This window comes from Lynx canadensis, chromosome C1, assembly GCF_007474595.2.
Source record: "Lynx canadensis isolate LIC74 chromosome C1, mLynCan4.pri.v2, whole genome shotgun sequence".
NCBI lineage: Eukaryota > Metazoa > Chordata > Mammalia > Carnivora > Felidae > Lynx > Lynx canadensis.
The window spans coordinates 129,748,859-129,776,056 of NC_044310.1; the positions used below are offsets into that span (position 1 = coordinate 129,748,859).

Consider the following 27,198-nt stretch of genomic DNA (forward strand, 5'->3'; position numbering starts at 1 on the left):
CAATCTTTGAAATTTCTTAAGACCTCAGTACCTTTTCTGAGTCCAAAATTAATCTTTTAAGTATTATCCAAAGTGCAAAAATGTATTTCAACATCCATAAATGTTTCTCAAAGTATATTTTACTAAACCACCTCCAAGGAAAGTTAGTAGATATGAACAAAAAATCCTGAGTTCAACTAAGTTTAGGGCAGTCTAGATAAAATAAAGTTAAATTGATTTATTCAAGGACTATTTAAAGGCCTTAATTTTTTTTTCTTGGAACTTTTTGAGTGCCTCTTTTGTGACTAGTGTAACCAAAAATATATTTTGAGAGACACAAAGAGAAGCACATAATAGCCACGTGGCATAATAGCCACGTCTTCCTGCACACAGGTGAGATTTAGTGAGTCATGGGAAAAGTCAAATGTGTCTGGATTTTTGTCTCTGCATTGATCATGGGGAAGGAAAAATGAGAGCAAAGGTTGTAAGTTAGACTTATGTATGTGACCTGGTAAGAAACCAGAAAATTAAAATCAGTGTGGAATAGAAGTGGGTGTTTTTTAGTTTTTGTTTTGCATACAGTAAAACTCCCTCTTTGTAATGTATGGTTTTACGGATTTTGGCAAATGTATGCAGTTTCAATTTCCTCACAAATTTCTTAAACTATCCCTTTGTACTCAGCCCATAATTCCAAACCCTGGCAGCCACTAATTTATTTTCCATCCCAATAGTTTTCCCTTTTTCTGGAAATCAAAAAAATATGTAGCCTTTGGGATCTGGCCTCTTTCACTTAGCAAAATGCTTTCATGTCTCATCCATATTGTTGCACGAATAAATAGATAATTTCTGTGTTGCATTGTACAGATATTTTGGAGTTTGTTTCTCCTGCGAAAAACATCTAGGTTCTTTCTTGTTTTTGGCAATTAGGAATAAAGCTGTGTGAACATTTGTTTTTCAATTTAGCTGGGTATAAATACGTAGTAGTGGGATTACTGGATCATATATCAAAGGTCTGTTTAAGTTTAAAAGGAACTAACAAACCGCTTTCCAGTGTCTATACCATTTTGAATTCCCACAAGCAGTGTATGATAGTTACAATTCTTCCACATCTTCATCCACATTTGATATTATCATAGTTTAAAATTTTAATAGGTATATAGCAAATTCTCATTGTGTTTTTAATTTGTTATTCCCTAAAAACTAAGGATAATGAGGATGATTTCCATATAGCTTCTTTGGTAAAGTGTCTCTTCCAATATTTTGCCCATTTTCTATCTGGTGTTTTTGTTTTTAATTATTGAACTTGGGTAGTGTTTATATATTCTCAATATAAAACTTTTACCAGATATATGATTTACAAATATTTTTTTCCTATTCTGTGGACTGTCTTTTTATCTTTTTAATAGGGTCTTTCACAGAGCCAAAGTATACAATTTTGAAAGCCCAACTAATCAATATTTTCTTTTATGTGTTGTTCTTTTAGAGTTGTATCTAAAAACTCTCTGACATACCCCATGTAATGCAGATCTCTCCTAGAAGAAGTTTTAGGTCTATGATCATTTTAAGTTTTTTGTTTGTTTTAAATACAGTAGGTGGTATGGATCAAAGTTATTTGTTTGTTTTTTCTTTTTGGATATCCAATTATTCTAAAAGTCTTTCTCCATTGACTTGCTTTTGAACATTTGTCAAGAATCAGTTGACTATATTTGTGTCATCTGTTTCTGGCTCTCGATTCTGTTTGATTGATCTATGTGTGTGTCCTTTTGACAAAACATTGCCTTGATGACAATAGCTTTGATAGCTTTAGAGTAAATTTTGTAATCCAGAAATGTGAGGCCTCTGACTATTCTTTTTTTTTTTCCCCCAAAATTTCAGAATTGGCTATTCTAGTTCCTTTGCCTTCCCATGTAAATTTTTAGAATCAGCATGTCAATATTTGCAAACAAACAAACAAACCAACCCCACCAAAAACCTTCCTGAGAGTTATACTGGGGCTGAAATTTGGATTTAAAGATCAAACTGGGGAGAAGAAATGAGGAGTGGAGTTTTGACTACCATTTCTATCTTTTTTTTTTTTTTCAGTTTAAGGTGTACAGCATAATGATTTGACTTACATATGTCATGAAATGATTAGCATAAGTTTAGTTAACATCCATCATCTCATAGAGATATATAAAAAAAGAAAAAAACCTTATCTTTGTAGTGAGAACTCCTAGGGTTTACTCTTTTAAATATTACCATACAGCAGTAGTACATCATGATGCTATACATGACATCTTCAGTACTTACTTGTCTTATAACTGGAAGTTTGTATCTTTTGATCAGCGTCATCCAATTCCCCCTCACCTCATCTCTGGTAACCACAAATCTGATCTCTTTTTCTATGAATTTGGTTTTGTTGTTGTTTAGATTCCACATACAAGTGAGATCATAGAGAGTGTCCTTCTCTGACTTATTTCATGTAGCATAATGTCTTCAGGATCCATCCATGTTGTCACAAACGACAGTTTTTCCACTTTTTTTTATGGCCGAGTAATATTCTATTGTGTATGTGTGTGTGTGTGTGCAGATACACACACACACACACACACACACATATATATATAGATAGATACACACACACATATATATGTATACTACCACATGTAGTGTGTATCTATGTATCTATCTATATCTATATCTATATCTATATCTATATCTATATCTATATCTACACTACAACTTCTTTATCCATTCATCCATCTATGAACTTAGGCTGTTTCCATATCTCTGCTATTATAAATAATGCTGCTATGAACATGGGGGTGCAGAGATCTCTTCAACATAGCATTTTCATTTCCATCAGATATAGTCCCAGAAGTGGAATTGCTGGAACTTATGGTAGTTCTACTTGTAATTTTTTAAGGAAATTCCTTACTGTTTTCCATAGGGGCTATCTATTTGGTATTTTCTTTATGACAATTGAACAAGTTACCCTGTCTCTGAGCCTCTGTTTGTGTGTCTACGAAAGTGGCAGAGCAGGGAAGATGATGACTCAAGGGAAGTGTGGGCAATACACTCATGTGACTCATGGTCACTTGTGTCACCACATTGTGACCATGTATTGTCAGCAAATGCTCCCTGTTCCAATAGTCGATATAATTTTTACAATGTTTTGCATTTGTTTACTACTTAGCTGTCAACAAAGCATTTCTTTTTTAAAATTTTCATATTTTTTAAACTTTTTTTCATTACTTATTTTTGAGAGTCAGAGAGAGACAGAGCATGGGTGAGGGAGGGGCAGAGAGAGAGGGAAACACAGAATCAGAAGCAGGCTCTAGGCTCTCAGCTGTCAGCACAGAGCCCAACACAGGGCTCGAACCCACGAAACCATGAGATCATGACCTGAACTGAAGTCGGACGCTTAACCGACTGAGCCACCCAGGCACCCCTTAAAAATTTTCATATTAATCACTGCCTAGATCTCTATAAATCCCATGGGGGGGCTGGGCAAGAAAGAAACTGAGGTTCACATATCAAGTAATTTTCCTAAATTTTCAAGAACAAGATTTTTTTCAAACCTGGAAATTGGAAACTGTTAGCAATCTGATGTCTCCTTTTGGTTGTTTTGTGAGCTGGACAATACTTTCATCTTTGTCTTTACCTAGTGAATGGCTATATATCCTCTCTTTGAGGGGACATGAGAATCATCAATGTCCTTAAAACACTGTTAGGTACCCAGAGGAAAGCTTGAATGAAGATAAAGAACACTTTTGTCAGTAGAGAATATCTTTAAGCCTATTGATCATCATTCCTTGAGGAAGACAACAAACAAACAAAACCCAAACTTTCAAGTTTTCTTCCTATTAGAAAGGGAAAATGAAATAGCATAGCCTGAGACTGAAAGTCCTCTATCCTTCAGCAACAACTTATTTTTCTCAGCCTTTTATTTTATAACTTTTCAACCTAGATTATCATCCCCAGCCAAAGCAAATTACTACTGTTCTGACATACAGCGCTATCCTCATGCTCATTACTTTATTGCTTTGCCTCCTCCAAAATATGAGCCCCCCCCCCCTTTATTTCAAATACATTTTCAAAGTTTCACTTAAGTGGACCTTTCCCTGGTTTATCCAACTGGTAGTCATATCTTGGTTTCTGAGTTCCTTCCATAGATGTTTGTGAGCACCACTCATGAAATGTTTCTGAAACGTTGTGGTGTATGTTAGTGTCATTTTTATCTGAGAATGTCTTAACAGAAGCGCCACCTGGCAAACTCCCTGAAGAGAGAGACTGCATTTATGCTCCTTTCTATCTCTACAGAATGTGAAAGTATGCAGTGTACGTGACTGATATCCCTACATATTAATTAACTGGAATGAACTAACTGTCAATGTTCGATACATAATTTTAAAATGTTAAGATTTCTAATATGACTCCAAATTTAAATATTTGGTCTGGGAAGGGTTTGGAGTTGGACAGGGCTGCTTATGTAGTTCATCTTCCTGGTTCTCAATAGTCTGTTTTATTTTCTCCTCATTCCTCTTCATCTACCCCCACTCCCTTGGCACCTGGGTGAGCTCACATGGTACTGGGGAGTCTCCTCTTTTTGGACCAAATTTTCTGAGGCTTTGCTTATTTCATTCTTCTGATCAAACATTTCCTCTCAGCTGTACCATGTCCACAAAGGTATCATCTTTTATAAGTAATGTGTGGAGAAAAGAAAGAGAAAAGGGATTTTTATCTGATGATATACTAACAGAATTCAGGTCAGGAATTTTAGTGAGAAGGGCACGGTCTTTGAAGTCAGATAGTCTTATATTCAAATCCAAACTCTACTAGTTACTGTCTTTGTGACCTTGGGTGAATTGTGAAGTTTAACTAAAAGCATAGGTAGTATTTCCAGAACATGACGAACACACTCCACATTTGTTTCCTTGTTCCTGTTTTTGTATACTCCTCTGAGAATACAGTAATGGCTGTTATTTATTTAACATTGTTTATATGTCAGAAACAGTATTAAGTGATTTATGCACATTTTATTATAACCCTTGAAACAATCTAACTTTCTGGAATTACTATACCATTTTTCTTAAGAACAAGCAAAAACTTCATTTAAAGAATATTTTGTAAGGTCATAAGATAGGAAAGTAGCAAAGTTGGCATTTGAATCTCAATTTGATTACTTCTAAGACCTGGGATTTTAGTTACTATACAGTATCTTACTGGTTATATGCACTGTGCCTCATTAGAAATTTCATGTGTGAAGTCAAGAATGGGGAACATTCAACATCAAGCAAACTTGTAGAGGACATATTTTAAGTTGCACGGATTTTCCTCTCTTCTTCAGACCATATCACAAGAAGCATTTACCTGTAATATCTTGTTACAGTCTGTTAAATATATTTTAGTTGGGCAAGATATATTTGTATGTTCATAGAATTCTGCTGAACCTTTTCTACCCTGATTCCTTATAGTCAATTAATCAAGAAGCACTGTGAAGTCTTTCACAATAACACCGTCACTGATGTTATTTCCACTGACACTTTAAATATGGTACAGCTTGATTCACAAGAAGTCCGCCTCTCTTCTAGTTGTGGTGGGGTTGGAGGCTGTAGGAAAGGACGTGGCTATTCCTAATCAGAGCTACTGCCTGCACGTCTATAGCTGTCCTTTTTAGGGTTCTGTTCCTTTGGGTGACCAGTGTGGCTGTGCTTCCCATTTATTTTATTTATTTTTTATTTGAGAGAGAGAGAGAGAGAGAGAGAGCGTACGCACACAAGGGGGCTGGGGACAGAGGGAGAGATAATCTTAAGCAGGCTTTACACTCAGCATGGAGCCCAAACAATCCTCACCCAGCCAAAATCCTATTAGGTAAGGAATTTTCATATGTGATGTCTTTATAATTACTAGGGTTACCATTTTCAGTTCTAGAAATTTGTTTCCCACTTGGCCACATTTCTTTCTTTAAATTATTTTCTTTTCTGTTTTTTTTTGGGGGGGGGGGGGAGGAGGGAAACTGTTCTAATGCTGCCTTTTCATTTCTGGTCAATATCTCATTTTTCAAATAATTACGCCTTTTGTAGTTCTAGCACTTTACCATATTTATATGCTATTTTAGGGATAGCTATCCTTTTTTTTTTACATAAGGCACAGTTTTTAATTTTAAAATTTATTAATATTTTCGTAATTTTAAAATTGATGTATATTTATTGTGAAACATGAAATTCAGTGAGGTTAAGTAATTTGCCCAAAGTCATCCATTTAACAAGTGTCAAATCCAAAATTCTTACTATTCCCATGCTATTAACTAGACTGCTATACTATTTTATTAACCTAAGCTGTCTTTTGCAACAAAAGAACCATGTAAATGATAATTATATATATCTTATTATTAAAATCCATCTACATTATTTTCTTTTGGTCTTACTAATATTCAAGTTCCAACTTTATTATAGTATCCACCAGCATTTTCTCAGAAGTAGTTAACTTATCTATGAGTTAATTCACCATTCAACAGATATTACAGAAGCACCTACTGTGTTCCAGACTAGACTGTTAGATGTTGGGCAATCACTGGTGCACAAATGGGAATTGTAGGGTGAGATTTTTTTTTTCTTGCTTCCCTCCCCCCGACCCTGTTTTATTTGTATGGTTTAGGATGAGAATTTCTTGATTTCTCATTTTGGATTTTTCATATTGGTTTAACTTTATTTTTTCTTCTCAGGACAAAGATTCTTAAATGCTAAGAGCTATGTAAGGTCTTTTAGTTCCTTCAGCTGTGACATTGAGAGACAATAGTTTTGCAGTCTCCTCAGTCTTGCAAGCTCATGATGGGCATTCTCCCAGCAGGCAGCATCACCAGATAGGTCTGGCTTAGGAAATCAAACAGATCTCTTAAATCAACAAGTTTTTGGCTGATTCCAAGTTGTAACAGGACTTGTTCCAAAACATCCTCTGTAGTCACCAGTGAAAAATCAATGAGCAACTCACTAGGATATGTAAAGAGGGAAAAGACATACATTGAAAGGAAAATGAACAACTCAAAAAAAATCAAAATCTATTATAAAAGAAAACCAACACTTGCAATGCTATCAGCTATTTTTATTCTCAAACTTATGCACCATCTTGATAGTTAAAAGATGCTTTCCTTCAACAACTAAAATAACAAGACACTTCTGAGTTCAGTAAATTTTATCCTGAGGACATAAGGAAGTAGGCTTACTTTGTGTTGTTGCCTCTAGAGTTTTGCCACCGTAGGACGGGGGATTCGCCAGTGGCTCTTTCTTCCATTACTTGTGAAGGAGTGACACAGAAATGGCTAACTGACTATTTTTTTTTTTTTTTTCTGCTGAACAACTGTGTCAGTGTTATATTTCACTCACACATCAACATTTGGGGAACTTGGCATGAAGTACTAATTTCTAACTTATTGTGCCTTAGAATCATCGGTGGTGGCTTTGGAAACTTCAGGTGCCTGGGCTCCACTCTGGATACTCTGAAAAGCTTCACATATGAGTGATTCTGCTGGGCCTTCAGGATTGGGAAGCCCTGGGCAGCAGCATGAGACTGGAAAGATATTTCATGCTTGAATGAAGGTGCAAAAGTTAAAATGGTGTTGTGTATGGAGGTGATATTAAATAAACCAGTATGACAAGAAAAGGGTTATGTTAAAATATTTATGATGATACTTGGGTAAATTTCAGAGAGCCTTAAGTACCGGACTTGTTTTTCTAGTTAAGTGCAGGAGGTATCAGAAATTACTCTTTGTGACTTTTTTTTTTTTTTAAATTGGGGGGGGGGAGTGTGAGCAGGGGGAGAGGGGGAGAGAGAGAGAGAATATTTTTTTTTTTTTATGAAATTTATTGACAAATTGGTTTCCATACAACACCCAGTGCTCATCCCAAAAGGTGCCCTCCTCAATACCCATCACCCACCCTCCCCTCCCTCCCACCCCCCATCAACCCTCAGTTTGTTCTCAGTTTTTAACAGTCTCTTATGCTTTGGCTCTCTCCCACTCTAACGTCCTTTTTTTTTTTTTTTTTTTTTTCCTTCCCCTCCCCCATGGGTTCCTGTTAAGTTTCTCAGGATCCACATAAGAGTGAAACCATATGGTATCTGTCTTTCTCTGTATGGCTTATTTCACTTAGCATTACACTCTCCAGTTCCATCCACGTTGCTACAAAAGGCCATATTTCATTTTTTCTCATTGCCACATAGTATTCCATTGTGTATATATACCACAATTTCTTTATCCATTCATCAGTTGATGGACATTTAGGCTCTTTCCATAATTTGGCTATTGTTGACAGTGCTGCTATGAACATTGGGGTACAAGTGCCTCTATGCATCAGCACTCTTGTATCCCTTGGATAAATTCCTAGCAGTGCTATTGCTGGGTCATAGGGTAGGTCTATTTTTAATTTTCTGAGGAACCTCCACACTGCTTTCCAGAGCGGCTGCACCAATTTGCATTCCCACCAACAGTGCAAGAGGGTTCCCGTTTCTCCACATCCGAGAGAGAGAGAATCTTAAGCAGTCTGCATACTCAGTGCAGAGCCCTACATGGGGCTTGATTCTACGACCCTGGGGTCATAGCCTGAGCTGAAATCAGAAGTTGGACACCTAACTGACTGAGCCACCCAGGAACCCCTACAAATTACCTTTCAAACTGCTTTAATTAACAACCTCCTCAAACTTTGGAAATCATTAAAAATATATAAGAAATTCCTACCCTCCCTCCCCCCAAGGGTTCCCCTGACCTCTTTTCCTTTGTAAAACAATTGCTGAAGGTCTGTAAGCAGAGATGTAGACAAGCAGCCTGTTTTGCATGGCCTGAGGCCACAAAATCTTCCTGCCCAGCTGGGGAGCCCCAGTCAGAACAGATCGCCTTTAAACGCACAATCAAAGCCAGGTCAAATGTTCCAGAACAGACTGAGAAACGTGAAGCCAAATATGATGAATTGTGGTGAGTAGTTGGCTGTAAGAGAATTAGGCTCCGTGTGCTTCACCACACATCGTTCAGGGAGTGGTTTGCTTGTTGACTGTTGGGAGAATTTTAAAAGCAGAACTCTGTCCCCTCCTACAAATGTGGCCAATAACGCTTCCATGGATGCGGAGTTATTCCCCAGCTGCAACCAGGGGCTGGTCAGCATAAGCATTTGGTGTTGTCTGGATTGGTCACGATTAGGTGCGAACAAATTTCTGTGATATTAGCTGGAAATAACTCAATTATCATCTTACCCCCTCTACTTCAATTTTTCAATTTCCTTTTTATTTCTCTGCTGTGATTTGATGTTCTGCGTTTTCTCCTACATACCATGTGCTTCCAAAATCTTTTCATTCTATATCATTCCTTTTTCATTTTTATATTTAAGTCATAACTTTATTCTTGTGTGTCAGTACCCAGAGTGGCTCTTTATGTGAGTGGCAGAATGTGATTCTTATGTAGCTCATTCTGACTTTCTACTACACGTTGCCTTTGGTTGGGTTGTTGTATAAAACTAAATATAAGGAACATACTATGTTTAAATTACAAGATACTTTAGCCACATTTCAGACTGTGTCCTGCAGAAGGATATTTTGTTTTATTGAAAAAATTATTTTACTCTAAGAATAAGTTGATTTGGGAGAGATGAATTCATAAACCTGGCGTCTACCTTTCTTAACAGCTGGAAGACTCTGGCAGGGCTACATTTGGATCATTAGAAGTATTTAAATATACAATGATGCCAGATCCTAGCTGTGCTTCTCTGCCCCTGTGCTAATAAACTGATATTTTGGACAGCTGCTCTTTTGATAGTAGGATTAAAAAATTATACAACATTTTAAATGCAGAGAGAGAGGAAATAATTTAAACTAAAAAAAAGAGAAAACTTTGAGAACACAGAAACACAGGTCAAAGACTAGGAAAGAAAGGGAATAAATCTCAAAATAATATTTAGTATATTTAGTTATTTTTAACACAAGTATTATACTGTTCATAGTTTTTTTTATATTTGTGATTGTTCTCAGCAGTGATTTTTAAAATTTTTCCACATATACTTCTGTATTTTTTTTTACATTCTCTACAATAAGGTTATATTCTATAATCAAAACAATGCAATATTAGGTAAGTCATTAGATCTGTAAAACTACTAGGTATTTACCCAAAGGATTTAAAAATACTGGTTTGAAGAGGCACATGCACCCCGATAGCAGCATTATCAACAATAGCTAATGTCTATTGACTGATGAATGGATAAAGAAGATGTGATATATATATATATACATATATATATATATCTCTCACATATATGATATATATAATAGAATATATATAATATGCTATATATATAATGGAATAGTACTCACCCATCAAAAAGAATGAAATCTTGGGGCACCTGGGTGGCTCAGTGGGTCAAGTGCCTGACTCTTGATTTTGGCTCAGGTCATGATCTCATGGTTGTGGGATTGAGCCCCGCATTGGGCTCTGTGCTGGGCATGGAGCCTGCTTGTTCTCTCTCCCTCTCTCTGCCCCTTTCCCTCTCTAAATAAATAAATAAATAAATAAATAAATAAATAAATATTTTTTAAAAAATGAAATCTTGCCATTTGCAAAGACACAGACGGAGCTAGAGAGTATTATTCTAAGCTAAGTAAGTCAGTCAGAGAAAAACAAGCAGCATATGATTTCACTCATATGTGGAATTCAAGAAACAAAATAGAGGAACATAGAGGAAGGGAAAAAAAAGAGAGGGAGAAAAATCATAAGAAGCTCTTTTTTTAAAAATGTTTATTTATTGGGGCACCTGGGTGGCGCAGTCGGTTAAGCGTCCGACTTCAGCCAGGTCACGATCTCGCGGTCCGTGAGTTCGAGCCCCGCGTCAGGCTCTGGGCTGATGGCTCGGAGCCTGGAGCCTGTTTCCGATTCTGTGTCTCCCTCTCTCTCTGCCCCTCCCCCATTCATGCTCTGTCTCTCTCTGTCCCAAAAATAAATAAACGTTGAAAAAAAATGTTTATTTATTTTTGAGAGAGAGAGAGAGACAGACAGAGACAGAGAGAGAGAGAGTGGTGGACAGAGAGAGGGAGACACAGAACCTAAAGCAGGCCCCAGGCTCTGAGCTGTCAGCACAGAGCCCAATGTGGGGCTCAAACTCCCGAACCATGAGATCATGACCTAAGCAGAAGTCGGATGCTTAACTGACTGAACCACCCAGGCGCCCCAAGAGACTCTTAATGATAGAGAAGAAATTGAGGGTTGCTAGAGAGGAGGTTCACGGGGGATGGGCTACATGGGTGATGGGTATTAAGGAGGGCACTGTGATGAGCACTGGGTGTTATATGTAAGTGAGGAATCACTCAATTCTGAAATCAATGTTATGTTAACTAGAATTTAAATAAAAACTTGAAGCAATAAAAGAAAAACTAACCGCCCCTCACCCCCAAAATAAAAAAAAACCCAAAGAGTTAAAAAAAAAATCTGTAAATCTTCTGATAGGTTTGGTAAGCTACATTAGCACAGCACCATTCTTTACCCATGATGTTGGCGGCAGGAGTGAGGAGTCTCACTGGGCTAAGACTAATCATGGTTAGATGACCTCGGGCAAGTAATTTAAACCTCCTGAACAAGAGATTCAACATCTCCAGTCACCTAGAACTCCACTGTCCAATATAATAGACACTAGTCATGTGGCCAATGAACACTTGAAATGTGTTAAGTCTGAAGCGAGATGTGTTGTAAATGTAAAATACATGCTGGGTTTCAAAGACTTGGTACAAAAAGAAGGAAAAACTTTTATTGATAATTGTTTTTATATTGTTCACAAGTTGAAATGATAATATTTGATATATTGGATTAAACAATACATTAAAAATAATTTCATGTTCTTTTCAACTTTTTAAATATGACTACTAGAAAATTTAAATTTATATTTGTATGTTGCATTATATTTCCACTGGGCAACATGGATTTAGAAGATGTAGGCATTTAACCTAATGGTCTCTAATTTTTTTTTTTTTTTTCAACGTTTAATTTTTGGGACAGAGAGAGACAGAGCATGAACAGGGGAGGGGCAGAGAGAGAGGGAGACACAGAATCGGAAACAGGCTCCAGGCTCTGAGCCATCAGCCCAGAGCCCGACGCGGGGCTCGAACTCACGGACCGCGAGATCGTGACCTGGCTGAAGTCGGACGCTTAACCGACTGCGCCACCCAGGCGCCCCTAACGTAATGGTCTCTAAAATCCTTCTAGGTCAACCGTTCTGTGAATTGAGAAGAATGTGTGAACAATGTGTCAACATATAAGACAGGATCACGATGGGATCACGATGGAACGTATCATCTTGGGTTTCATGCAAAAGCAATCCATGAGTTAAATTTGGGGGAATAGAAGTAACATAACTTTCTATAGGTGCTTGAAACTATTTGAAGAAAGTGTTTGGAAAAAAGCAAAATGATGGAAAAAATATGAGGAAAAAGAATAGTGATACCTCATATCTAATGCAGTGGACGGTCTCTTACCTGACTTCTCTTTAACCAATTAAGTTGTTTAACTGACAAGCGTCTCTTTTTCTATAAAACATATTATATTGGCTGAGGCGCACAAGTGCACTACTTACTTATCTCATGACTAATCATGTTCCCAAAAGTTATGCACCCATCAGCTGAGTCATATACTTACCAGGGGTCACAAGTGTTGGTTCCCAAGCCTGTTTATGCCTGCTGGACTTGTTATTGTAATTCTATAACTTATTATAATTTTATAACTAAGTAACTGATGAAATGTAAGTGTGTAAAAAACTTGCTTCTATGAAAAATCAGTTTAATGCTTGGAATCAATAAAGCCAAGTTGTCAAAACATAGTGTCACATTGTGTCTACAAGTTTCTTGGGGAACTGTAAAACTCTACAAAGATTCTGTACTCCCTTTGCTTCACAGTGTTATTAAGATCTATGAAAAGCCTGGAAATTATAGACGATGCATTTTGAGGTAGTTTATGGAAGAAAGGAGGAGGAATTCTAACCACCGTCTATAAAAAGATAATTCACTTTTGTGCATATTGAGACACATGCTTAATGCATGTTTGTGGCATGTTATATCATTGCCCCCTATGCCCGTTTCTAAAATGTGACTAAGTATTTTTCCCGACTATTGAATAAGATGTCTTCTAACTTACGTTGCTTTCCTTCCCCTTGACTCTATTTTTATAAATGATTACTCCCCACCCCAAATCCTCTTACTCTCCCAGGCCTAAGTCTGTGGCATTTTCCACAATCCTGTCCTGAGACAAAGTAAACTTCTAATTCTGGAGGCTGGAATCCATTCTATGCAGGATCCAGCCTCAGGCTAACCCTGCAGTCTTATCCCCTCTTAGGATCTCTGTGTTCCAGAGAAACTGAGATCCTTGTCATTGGTGCAGAAGTCCTGCAATTTTCCATCTTTTCTCATCTTATGCTTCTCATGCTGGATATTCTTATACCTTCTTTAATAATCAGTATTCTACCACTTATTCACTGTGTAATTTTAAAAATATTACTTACTGTATCTGGTAGGATTGTTATGGGAAAGAATGAGGTAAAGCATATAATTCACCCAGTACAGCACCTGATAGATAATGGTATATACCAGTGTTACCTCCTTTTCTGTTGGATAAGGGTTTCCCTTAGAAGGAATTAGCTTCTTAACTCCCTTAGCTTTTTCTCAGTACTTCTCTCATGGCCCTTAGATTGTATGTTAATTTTATTTGTTGACTTATATGAGAATCTGGAAATCTACATAAAAGCTGGGAGGCAAGCCATTTTTTTCTACTTCATTTGTGCTATGTGGAATGAAGATAGCAGGTGAAATGCACCAGCCATTTTGGGCCAGGAAATGATCTTGAGATCTATTTTGGTTAAAACACAACTATTTGGGTGGCTTAGTTGGTTAAATGCCTGACTGTTGGCTTTGGCTCAGGTGGCAATCTTCCAGTTCGTGGGTTTGAGCCCCACTTCAGGCTCTGTACTGATAGCATGGAGCCTGCTTCAGATTCTCTCTCTCCCTCTCTCTCTCTGCCCCTCCCCTGCTTGTGTTCTCTCTCTCTCTCAAAATAAATAAACTTAAAAAAACAACTATTTTGGTTTTGTTCATAAGCAAACAAATTTTTACTTAATTCATAGATCCATTAGACTCTTACAGGAAAATTCTTAGTCTAACTCACCTTTGTATATATCACACTAGTGTTTCTCTAATTATCTATGCTGAAGCACCAGGCTGCCCCCCAAGCCATTGGGTGGGCACTTTCATAAAATAAACTGAAAATTAATTACTAGAATAATGAAATAAATAAAACATAGAAATGCAAATCCCAATTCTTTATTATTAGATTTAACAGGCAAAATTATAGTTTAATCAATGGAATTAAGAAAAAGCAGGATATCTGGGTGGCTCAGTTGGTTGAGTGTCTGACTCTTGATTTTGGCTCAGGTCATGATATCAGGGTCATGGAATTGAACCCCAGGTTGGGCTTTGCACTGAGCTTGGTGTGTGCTAAAGGTCTCTCTCTCCCTCTGCCACTCTCCCCCACTCGTACTTTCTCTCTCTCTCTCTCTCTAAAATAATAAAAAAAATTTTTTAAAAAAAGAAAAAGAAACACATGAAAAAAGAATGAAAAATTTAGAATAATACTCATTATTCTTTCCAGTTGTGCATATAAGATGATTAATATAGAGGATCACTATTATACACCTATTTTGGGTCATTCTGCAATATAATTGAACAAAAGCTTATGAGTGAAACACTAACTTCATACATTAAACTCCTGCTTGTTCATTTTCAATATATCCCATATATATAAATACTTAAAGTTTTTAATATGATGAATAATCCTGCTTGTTCATTTATTTAGTCTAGATTGGCTTGATAACATTGCTATTTTCAGGGGATAACATAGAGATGATTACTGAAGGGAATGGAAGAAGGGATTTTAAAGCACATATTTCAGTTCACTTCCCATTCTCTATTTATGTATCAGGGCAGCTTTGCTATTGCCTGCTTCTTGGTGTAGTTAGAAACAAGAGCTCAGAAATCCATCCCTCTGGGTTCATATCTTGGTACATTGTTTACCAGATATCATACATTAGGCTATTTAAATGATCTGAGTCCCATTTTCCTCATGAATAAAGTGGGGTTTATAATTTACATAGGGTTCTTGTGATTATTAAATTAACACATATTAAAGGGTTTTATAAATGCTCCCCAATTGTTAGTGCCATTTATCAGAGACTAAAAGCAAGAGATTGAGTTTGATGGTGTCAGAGATAAGGGCAGGCAGGAATGAGAAGCTGTCCATTAATGAAGCACTTCCAGCGTGTTGTAGGCATGTGGAGAAGATGGTGAGAAAGCCTTCCTTCTTCTATTCTTCCCCTCACGTGCTGATCATGGGAGGACCCTGAGGTCAACTGTCCCTCAGTAAAGGACAGTGGGATACTGGGGGTGTCTGCAGACCCTAGCCCAAAGTGGTGAGTGCTCTCCTCAGTGTCCTTGGCCTGGACCACCTCCAGATGCCTTTCTAGCTCTAATTTGCTAGAGTCACCAAGAAGCCTTCTGGCTTTATTTCGGTTTGCCTGGGACATCTTAAGATATGATTTGCTCCTGGCTGAAGTTTAACCACTATGATTTATTTTGTCAGGACTTTACATCTTCTGTTTCGATCACTGAGTTCTCTGTCAACTTGTGATGACAGACTAAAACTCTGCAGCCCTGACAAGTGCTAGTCAGTTTCTCATTTTCTCTTCCAACCGAGGTGAACTCAACACACCTGTTGGGTGTCTGCTTCCTCCGTGTGTCCTGGGCTCCTCATTAGAGCATTCCACCGACCCGGCCTGAGCCTGAACTCCTCACCATGACCTTTTCTACCACTCCATTAAAGGTGTGCATGATGTTTCCTCAGGCTCTGATCTCCTAATAATAGTAAGGAAATATTCCAGATTTGTTGTGTCTGAATTATAAGAATCCCATTTCTTCCTGAGGATGACTTAATTTTGGAAACCTCTGGCAGGTTTATGGGGTTGATTTGAGGAGGGCGGTATAAGTGCTACAAATCCATGTCCTTAGATAATCCAGGATAGGCCATGGATTACCCAGGGCTGACACTCATAGAATTGTGGCAAAGTCTCTAGTGGAGTCTCCTCCATGTGCAGGTGTCAAATGGTGACTGGATGAGATATCTTCCACTTAGGAAGCACCTATAGCTCTTCAAGCCTGAATCGCCCAGCCTTGGCCAGTGTTCCAGGCCTAGCTGCTTTGGTGTTGCCCTTGGCCTTTGTCACTTATTCCATCTAATACATGACTGTACTCTGATTACCTGGAGAAGTATTTATGGATCACGGCAATAAGTCTCTAATAAACTCAGTCCCCAAACCTGGCCACTTCCATGAAAACACCTGTCAGCTGAGTTCATCTATTTCCTTCAGATTTCCACTTAGTAAGGATACTTTTCATTTATATGGTGTTTTTCAATTTACAAATATATGACATATTTTGAATCAAATGGGGTTAAAGTCCAACTTTTTATTTTAGAAATGAGGAAGCCCAGGCTTCAGAGGCTGTGTGATATACCCAAGTCCACAGAGATGTTAATGGCAAGGCCAGGGCAAAATTTATGCTTCTTAATGATAATAGCAAATATGCATTAAACAGAGAAAACAGAATAAATATATTCTAGTCTTAGAAGCTAAACCTGTCTTACAGTGGGGGTCACTGAGGCATAGAGAGCTTGAGTAATCTGTCCATAGCTGAATGGTTAATGGTATGGATGTGGGTTCAAGACCTCATTGGTGGCCACAGAGCCCATGGCTGTGTGCCAGATTCTGCTGCCTCTGTCTGTCTCCTGATACCCGGTACTGTGCTCCTAGCCTCCTCCAGTCCCCATCAAAGCTCTATAAAGGAAGCAGAGAAAGACCTATTATTACAACTTGGCAAGTGAAAAAAATTGAGGGTCAGAAAAGATGGCCATCAGGGAAAGATCTTTAGGTTATCCCCAAGTCTCCCTGCAGTGAGACCCCAGCTTTTGATTATTTCCAGGAAGAGGGATGAAATTCAGCCCTCAAGTAAGGTTAGGGGATGAGTCTCTGTATCTTCTGCTGGCTGGTCAGACAACTTTTTGATGGCTGGGAGCCCTGTGTCATACCAGCAGTTACTATCTTTAATCAGTCCTGGTAACAAAGTAATCACCAGGAAGCACTTAGGCTTCTAGTTTCTTTCCCCTAACTGACCAATAAAGAATATTCAAATTCACAAATGTTCTTTTTACTGCCTTCCAAATGATTCCAGTGAACCAGCCAGTGTTGTAAGAAGTACATTTCTTTTCGTTTTATTTGCTATTTGCAATGTTATAGTTTTCACTCTGAAGGCCCATTGGCTGGTGCTCAGGAAATTTGGAGATGTTATATTTGTCAGTTGGGTTGGACTTGGCTTACACACTGAACTCAGATTCTGTATCTGGGACTCACTACTGTTAAGCAGGGTTGATTCTGCTCAGCAGAACTGAATTCACGTATCAGCTGGAACAATAGCTCTATGCTGCCATCTACTGGAACTTTAGAGAATAGGCTTCCCCTACGTATTTATTAGAAAATGTTGTAAAACGGAATTAACAGAGAGCTAGAAAAACAGAAAGAAAAAGAAACATAACAGATGTTTGTATGCTGGAAAAGTAAGCCCAAAAGGATTATTTCGAAGCCAAAATGACCGTAAATAAATGTAATGAAGTTATACTATACTTTCATTTTCTTTTCAACATTTGCTATATTCGCTGTTAGAAGTTTTGGCCTGAAATCAAATACCTGCTGTAGTACTGAATCAGACTGAAGCTGAGCATTATCTCCTGCAGATGTGCAATTTTCTTCTTGGCTAAAACCAATTTAGAAATAAGAAAGGCAATAGGGAAAAATTCTCCCAAGGCACAGCAGACAAAGATCACAGTAAAAGGAAATTCCCGAGATAAAATGGTGTTTGTAATCCTTAAGAAAGGCTCAGAAAACATTGTACTTGCTATGAAACATGATTTTACCGAAGTCATCATCTCCTGAACCTATAGACACTTCAGAACAGGGGACTTAACTTTTCCAAGTCCAAGCCAGCAACTTTATCAAGCTCTTTGGAAGCCCCTTGTTTTGAGGTTTAAATCTCAGATAACTGAAAACTAAGATAAGCAGAATTTTAATTTTTTAATATTTTTAAAGTACAATCAAATCACAGAAAGTTTAGAAATGAGAAAATAGAGGTATGTACCAGATCCATGAACCAGAAGTCTCAATATTGTAAAGATAGTTATTCTGTCCCCCAATTCAGTACGATTCCAATCAAAATGCTAATAAGGAGATTCTAAAATTCAGATGGAAAAATCAAGTGCCAAAAATAACCAAAATTGTCTTTAAAAAGCAACAAAGTTAGGGAACAACCTTTCTACATAGCAAAACTGGTTATACAACTATAGTATAATATATATTGGTCGTAAGATAAGCAAATGGAAATAAAGGGAGGGGGCAGATTAAAGAGCTCAGGAGCGCCTACTGAAACTTGATAAATGACAGAAAAGATATTTCAAATCAATAAGGAATAATGTTTTCAATAAATGATGCTGTGGCGATCGGTTTACTAGCCAAAATAATAAATAAAAGAATCTGCATAATTCACAACAAACAACAAATTTTATTTAAAGGCGGACAGAATACCTTTGCAACCTTAAAGTAACTAATGGTAATCAAAGCCTAAAACACTCACAATTTTAAGAAGACTGTTCATTTTGGCCATGTTAATATTAAAATCTCTGCACAAGGTAAAAGACCATAAACAGAATGATAACACCAGAATCAGAGAGGTTTTCAGTGTATAGGCAAAGGGCTCATCTCTAGAACAGGAGAAATTCCCTAATCAACAAGAAAGAAATGAAGTACAAAGTAATGGATGAAGGCTAGGAATAGGTACACCCAGAAGGGAAAATCCATATAGCCAATAAATATTTGAATAGATACTCAGCCTCAGAAGCAATAAAAAATGCAAATTAAAACAATTATAATATTTGCAAATATACTTTACTAATAAAGTGTGCTATTCGGATGCAATATTTGACTATGGAAAAAGATATTCTGTTATTCTGTATATTGTAGTTTTTTGCAGCTTATATTAAAAATAGTTTAAAATAACAGAAATTTGCTTTAAACATAATTGTAAGTGCTCTTTGTTCTGCTTGGTTTTGGGTTAAACATCAGCTCCTCAAGTAAACTTTCACTGACTGCCAGCAAAGGAAGGGCCCATTGGTTTAATTTGTCAGTTTCTCACTGCTTTTATAGCATTAAACACAGCTGGCTCTGATTAAATATTTATTTGTGAAATATTTTGTCAATTCTTCCCCTTCCACTCAGGCAGATTTGATCTCCATGCCTGGCAGAGAATAGAAATTGAATAATTATTTGATTAATGGACAAATGCCCTTTTGGTATACGTCCTAGGGTCAGTATCACTCAGCTCCAATCCCTCCTAAGTTCCTCATCCATATCTACTGACAATTCAAGCTTCTGTGCCAAATCGCCAGCCACTAGTTCAGTCATGTTGAGTGTACTTCTAAAATACATACTAATATGGGAACTTGACTCCTCCAAGTTCATAGAATTCCAGTGATAAGAGTTGAAGTATCAAGGGCTTTCAGATAACCGAAAGTCTAATAAACCAAAGCACCCCATCTCTGAGATACTCGCTTTTCAAGGCTGTTAAGCAGATACTTTCTCCCATGTTCAATAAAACAATATCTCAGCCTCAGTGTGAGGTTGCTGTCAGCTTCCAGCAAGAACTGCTTGTATTTCCACTTGTCTGTGATGCCATTCTCCTCTGGGTCCATCATCTGTCATGATGAATCTTTACCATTTGAGGAAGAGATGTCATTTGAAGCAGCGTTCAGAGACCCTCTGAAAATCCACAGTGCACCAAGAAGACACAATTTCAAGTGGTAAAGCAAGTACAATTAGCTATCCTTATCAGAGTCAGGGTGAGAAGCTGCCAAAAGCTCTATCCTTCTTCTGGAAGGCTTGTGTCTCTCAGGGCAGCAGGGCTCTCCACTGGGGTCACGCCCAGGTCTCTGATTTAGGATTGCTGATCAGGCTGAGTCTGTGTCACTTCCCATTCAGCTTCTGAGTGCTCTGCCATTGCAGAACTACAAAAATATTGATTGTTGCACAGCAATGTTTACTTCTGCTTCTGAACAGCATGATGTGGATCTTTGAAACCTTGTGCACAGTGAGGCCCAGAAACTCTGCAACTTTGTTCCAAACCCATTCTGTATTTGTCTGGTTTTCCATTTGATTTTTAGTTCCTTATTAAAGTGAGACGGTTGCATTGTTTTCTGTCTCTGGCATGAAAAATAAAATGGAGTTACTTTCTAAATACATACTGCTACTGGAATGGCCATCACTTTTTGACCCTTGCAGTTGTCTACAGGTAACACAGTTGATCCTGTTGTTGTGGTGCTCTTCTCCCTGTTTTCAGAGCTTAAAAGACACCAGATAGCTTGATTACTTTAAAGTCAAGAGTAGGTTAGGCTATGATTTTACGAGCTTGTACTGAAGGTACTGCCTAAGAGAGTAAGAAAAATAAAAATTATATAGGCAGTGTAGAATAGTGTTTCAAAGTGTTTTTGTTTGTCCACTCATTTTGGCTGTGTCTTGTTTTTTTTTTTTTTTTTTGTTTTTTGTTTTTTTCCAGAAGGAAATAATCCCATTCACTAACTGTTAACAGGGAGATTGTCTAATAAGTCTCAGTTCACCGGAGAATTGCTTGTCCAGTGCAGTTTAGATGATTGTGGTTTGGTCTCATAATGCTGCCATCTTTTCCAACAGCTTAGAAAACTAGCAGTTCCTTCATCAAGACCTCTACTTTCACCTTTTTATCCTGAGGTATCTTCAGTCCTGTGATGGTTAATTTTTTTAATTTAAATTTAAAGTTTTTATTTAAATTCTAGCTAGTTAACATACAGTGTAACATTAATTTCAGGTGTACAATATAGTGATTCAACATTTCCATACAACAGCCAGTGCTCATCGCAGCAAGTGCCCTCTTTAATCCCCATCACCTCCCCTCTGGTAACCATCCCCCATCCCCCATCCCTCCACCCACCTCCCCTCTGGTAACCATCAGTGTGTTCTCTATAGTTAAGAATTTGTTTCTTGGTTCCCGCCCCCGTCTATCACTCTTGCTCTCTTTTTTTTCCTCTTTGTTTTTTTTTCTTTAATTCCACATATGAGTGAAATCATATGGTATTTGTCTTTTTCTGACTGACTTATTTCACTTAGCATAATACTCTCTAGCTCCTTCCATATCATTGCAAATGGCAAAATTTCATTCCTTTTTATGGCTGAGTAATATTTCATTATATATGTTTTATATATATATTCATTATACACACCCACATATATACACATCTATACATACATATGTGTGTGTATATACACACACACACACATACACACACACACACATCTTTGCTATCCATTCATCAGTCAATGAACTGGGCACCTGATAATTCCATAATTTGGCTATTGTAGATAATGCTGCTATAAACATCATGGTACATGTATCCTTTTGAATTGGTATTTTTGTATCTTTAGGTAAATACTGAATAGTGCCATTGCTGCATTGTAGGGTAGTTGTATTTTTAACTTTTTGAGGAAGCTCCATACTGTTTTTCAGAGTGGCTGCACAAGTTTACTTTGTCAATCACTGACAGTGCAAGAGGATTACTTTCTCCACATCCTCACCAGCACCTATTGTTTCTTGAGCTGTTAATTTTAGCCATTTGGACAGGTGTGAGGTAATGTATCACTGTGGCTTTGATTTGCATTTCTCTGATGATAAGTACTGTTGATCATCTTTTCATGTGTCTGTTGGCCACTGTGATGGTTAATTATATGTGTTAACTTGACTGGGAGATGGGGTGCCCAGATATTTGGTTAAACATTATTCCAGGCATGTTAAAGATCTGGGTAAGACTGACATTCTAATTGGTATAATGAGTAAAGCAGGTTTCCATCCCCAGTGTGGGTGAGCCTCATCCAATCTTTTGGAGGCCTGAATAGCACAAAAGGCAGAGTAAGCAAAAATTCGCTCTCTCTGACTACTTTTGAGCTGAGACATTGGTCTTCTCCTATGCAAAGACTGGAAGTACACATCAGTTCTTCTGTATTGCCAGCCTGCAGACAGCAGATTTTGGAACTTATCTGTGTCCATAGTCACATGGGCCAATTCCTTATAATAAATCTCTTTCTCTCTCTTTCTGTACATACAGACATGTGTGTGTGTGTGTCTGTGTGTCTGTGTGTGTGTGTTTCTCTGGGACCCTGACTAATGCAAGTCCTTAGTCAAGTAGTCACTGGCCAGTGGAGAACCAAAGACAGCTATCAAAAGAGAACCAGATAATTTACCCCTAAATAGACAACTTTTGAAACCCCGTTCTTGGAAACTCTCATACTGGAAAGTTCTGTTATTATCTAAGTGTGATCTTCCCAAGACTAGAAAATTTCTGGCAAAGAACACAGGAGATCTTCTTAGATCAAAGGCAATTAGATGGGAGGCACTTAGGCTTAGAAAGAACAACTCCCTTGACATGAAATAAAAGCATGTCCCACATTAGGTAAAGGAAAGACTCATATTAAATAATGATTAATGCACAATGAGCTATAATCATGTGCCAGTAGCAGATCACTGTTAACACCAGTGCAAATTCAATCGTGGTGGACTATGTAAGTGCAGAGTATGGAATGTGTCAGTGTGTTTATAACAACATCTCAGGGAGAGGATACTCTGCTCCTACATTAAATAGACAGAAATAGGATGGTGTGGAATAGGTCTTTTCGCATTAATATAATGTTAGCTGAGCACATGCTATCTGCAACCGAACATATATATTTTTTAGCATCTCTTGCAGCTAGTTGTGCTATGTGACTAAGTGCTGGCCAATGGAACAGAAACAGAAGTGTGGGAAAAGCCTGGGCCAAACACTGAAATGCCCACCTAACTCTTGTGCATTTTCCCTCTTCTCACCAGCAGAAAAGCAAGTGTGGTGATAGGAGCTGGAGCAGCCACCCTGTACCATTACACAAAAGGGGTATGTGGAGAAAGGCATATGTGCTTGTACATGGAAAGTCTATGTATAGCAACAGAAGAGAAAGGAACTAAATTCCTGATGATCATGGGGCTGCCCTAGCAGCTATGGAACACCCACCTGGACTTTTATATGATGGAGAAATAAAATAACTTTGAAGAATCAGGATTTTGAGTCTCTGTGTTCTCTGTTATGGTGTATATCCAAACTAATACAAGTGCCTCAGGGTATTTTATCAGAGTATCTTATCTTACTAGAAATAGATACCAGGGCCTAGGAAGGTAGAATTGTATTAAGGTTAATGGTGCAGGTTCAGCTCCATTGCTTGCGTGGTATGTCAACTTGAGCAAGGTACTGAAGCGCTGTGCCTCAATTTACTTCATCTGTGAAATGGAGATAACAAAAGTGCCTAGGTCACAGGGTTTATAATGGATTAAATGGAAAAAAAATGAGAAAACGCTTCCACACAATGTAACCATCTAATTGCTATTTACTATTATAACTATTTTTCATCTCCTTTTGAGATGGCTATCAAACATGACTTGATGTATAATTTGTTCTCTTAAGTATAGTGGCACACCCTACAAATAACCAGTTTCCATTTTAAATGAAAATATTAATATTCTAATATTCAGATCTATCGCTTGTTAGTTTAGATGATATGAAACAATTAAGCTTCATAATATGCTGCAAAGATGAGGATCAGACCACAAATTAGGTGATTTTCTGAAGGTGAACCAACAATATTGTGATTGACGATGATACGAAAAAGATGAAGATAGTAATAAAAGTAACAATAATAAATAAAGTTGACTGAGGATTTTTACATGCTAGACTGTGTACTGTCTTTTTAAATGTGTTGTCTCCTACAATCTGCAGTATAATTGCATAACATGGACATTATTATACTAATTTTAAGGATGAGAGAAACTGAGGTCAAGTTAGTTATGTTCCCTGCTCCATAACACATAACCATTAGTGATTAGATGAGGAATTAAAATTCAGTTATTATTATATTTTTTTAATTCCAAACCCTATTTATTTTCCATTATTTTACCATGAACTCCTTGAACTCTTGCCTAAGGAAGCATTCAGTTTGCATCTATGGTTTCCTTTAATACATTAGAGTAAATATACCAGTTTCCCCGTTTCATGTTCATTAGAGATCTAGAGATTGATTCTAGGCTCATTATTTTATCTTATTTATTAAATATACTCAGTTTTTTTTACAAGAATGAAAGTACTTTAACTTGGGATTCCAGTAAGAAGAAGGAAGACTTATCTTTCTTTAAATGCAGCAGGTTACAGGTTGATTGTTTCTTAGGATATTGTAGCACATATTTAATGAGGCTGTGGTGTCCTAATCACTATAGGAACATAAGGAAAGTGGCAAGCTACTTCTAAATTCTGGGCCTTAGTTTCCCCACCTGAAAAAGTAAATTTGTTTGCGCCAGATCATCACCAGTTATTCTAATTATAGGTATTATTTAAATAGGACCTCTCTCTTCCTCTCTCTCAACTTTCCACCTACTTCCCTTCCTTCTTTTGCTAAATTAGTCATATTAAAATAGTTTACTTAGCTTTAATCACCATGAATGGGCCATCTGCTTCTATATTTCATCAAAAAGTAGAATTTGATCATGGCTGCTATAAAAGAATATTTGCATTATTTATATTATAAGCAAATGAATCTGACATTTATACCACTGTGGCCTAAATTCTCCTAAATCTTGTCTTATATATGAAATGTGTATGATGTGTAGAGTCTTAGAAAGCTCTTAAGAAGGTTTTCCCAGTTGAACAAATCTCTTTGATCTTCTCAAGACTTGAAAGCTGCAAGTGTGGAATACATGAATATTTCTGAAATTCTCAAAATTACAGGTAATTCAAATTTAGTCTTGGTATTTTAATATGATCAATGAGTGACGTGTATATCAAGTGGATGTCATTTGGCTGTTAATGCAATACACTGCCTCTACTAAATTAATCTTGTGAGTATTTCGTTATCATACAGGATTAGAAAAAGACTCTCCTTGTAGAGTCAACTTTAGAAAACACGATAAATGCAAATCTATGTTTAGACAATTCAGTGGCATTTGAAAAAGGATTTGTTCTTTTTAATGTAATCATTTTAAGATATCTACATGATTTCACATGGTTAAGTGTAATTTTATTTGTTTTATTTGATACCCCTCACTTAAAGAATAAGAATTTACCAAGAACCAGTCTTGAGCAGAATCTTTTGTAAGATTCTATCTATATTTGTAAATTGGACTGTGAAACACGTGGAAAAGGGAAGAGACTGACAAAAAGAATTTGTCAACTCTGTCCTCCAAGTACTTACAAGGGGTGGAGAGAAAAACCATATGGTAATCAAAATGGCAGAGAAACATTACAAAGAAACATATAAATATGCACAAAATAAGCATCAGTATTTTATAGATGTAAGTGAATTCACACTTATGTGATCTGAATTTTCAAAAGATAGAGGAAGAAAGGAGAGGAAGCGTGAGGAAGTAAGGAGGAAAGAAGTGAAGGAGGAAGGCAGCAAGTGGAAGGAGAGAGCGACCATTTACACAAAGTCACTCATACAAAGTCATACTGTAGTCTTGAGTTGATGGCCCTCACCAGGGAAACAGTCCAGAATGAGGTCCTCACCTAAACGTTACTGGAAGACCGAACTCGGGCAGTGGAAAGTGATATCATCTGACACATTTTCTTTTTTCTTCCTCCCTCTTCTCCCATTTCTTCACCTTTAGAGCACACTTTATATTTATGCTGAAATTTATAAATCCATTAATTTCAAAAATCCTTTGAACTTATAAAACCAAAGACCAGAAGCATTCTGGATGTGCTGAAAAATATTTGGAATCAAGGTCAGTAAATTATCTAATGGATCCTTAAAAATGTGTTAAAGAAATGAATATATTGATGATTCAGTTTGGGGGTTAATTCTTTGCAGAATCTGTGTGATGGCAGTTACAGAATTGGGAATGTACTTTTGCAGATTGTTGCTTTTGTTCTTCAGGTTAGTGAAAAAATAAGGGCAAGAATGTTGCCTGGTGTGTGTGTGTGTGTGTGTGTGTGTGTGTACATGCATGAGAGATCAGTAATGTGAACAGGTCCACAACATCGGTCAAAGAGGAGAGGACAGGGCAATCCTGAAACTGTAGCCCAAATAGGAGTTGATAGGTTCACTTTTTTTTTTTTTTAATTTTTTTTTTCAACGTTTATTTATTTTTGGGACAGAGAGAGACAGAGCATGAACGGGGGAGGGGCAGAGAGAGAGGGAGACACAGAATCAGAAACAGGCTCCAGGCTCTGAGCCATCAGCCCAGAGCCTGACGCGGGGCTCGAACTCACGGACCGCGAGATCGTGACCTGGCTGAAGTCGGACGCTTAACCGACTGCGCCACCCAGGTGCCCCGATAGGTTCACTTTTGAAAGCCTGGTCACATTCCCATTATATATATTTTCTTCTTATTTGCAGTTACTGTTGTAGATCTTTCTTGGTTTCCAATTTTTCTTTTTTGTGACCTTTAGCCACTACAGGAACAGCATTTTCACATGGTAGCAAATTAGCACTAGGGAGTGAAAGCTGGTTGGAAGAGAACTTGAACAGTAATTTTCTAGATTAAATATACTTCTGAAAAAAGCAAGAGTGAACTAGTATTTTTAAGTTATTTTTTTTTCATATTTGCTACTTCTTCCATTTAATCAAGCAGAAAGTTTTATCTCCCAGACAGTGGGAATCCCAACAGTGTTTGTTAGATCCTGTCCTAGCAAATATCTCCACTGATCTTCCTAGCATCTGTGTCTTCATATAAAATCTGAGCCCCAGGGGCTGGGAATCAGAAGAAATAGCAGCCAATTTTGCTCAGGTTTTTTTTTTTTTCCCCTTTTTTTTAAACCTCAACTAAGTTTCTGCTGCACAGCAGACGGTCATTTTGAGCTCCTGTGCATGCAGAGTTGAAAACATGAGAAAGTGCTAAGGCTCACAGTTGGTATATAAGTCATGGATAAGGGTGGGCAGGGTGATTGGAGATTTCAGTTTTCTTCTTCGTGTTACCTGCACTTTTGAGGGGCCCAAGAACCATGACTGATCCCATGTTAGTACAATAGCCCGC

The 27,198-nt window shown here is 37.5% G+C and overlaps 1 long non-coding RNA gene across 1 annotated transcript in view; it reads right to left on the reverse strand.

Moving 5' to 3' along the window:
* Positions 1–18,610: 18,610 nt before the first annotated feature.
* The window catches only part of LOC115521657, a 41,564-nt gene continuing 32,976 nt past the window's right edge, over positions 18,611–27,198 (reverse strand). Inside the window, exon 3 of the long non-coding RNA XR_004344011.1 lies at positions 18,611–20,462. This is a non-coding gene — a long non-coding RNA (uncharacterized LOC115521657). The remainder of the gene's footprint in view (positions 20,463–27,198) is intronic.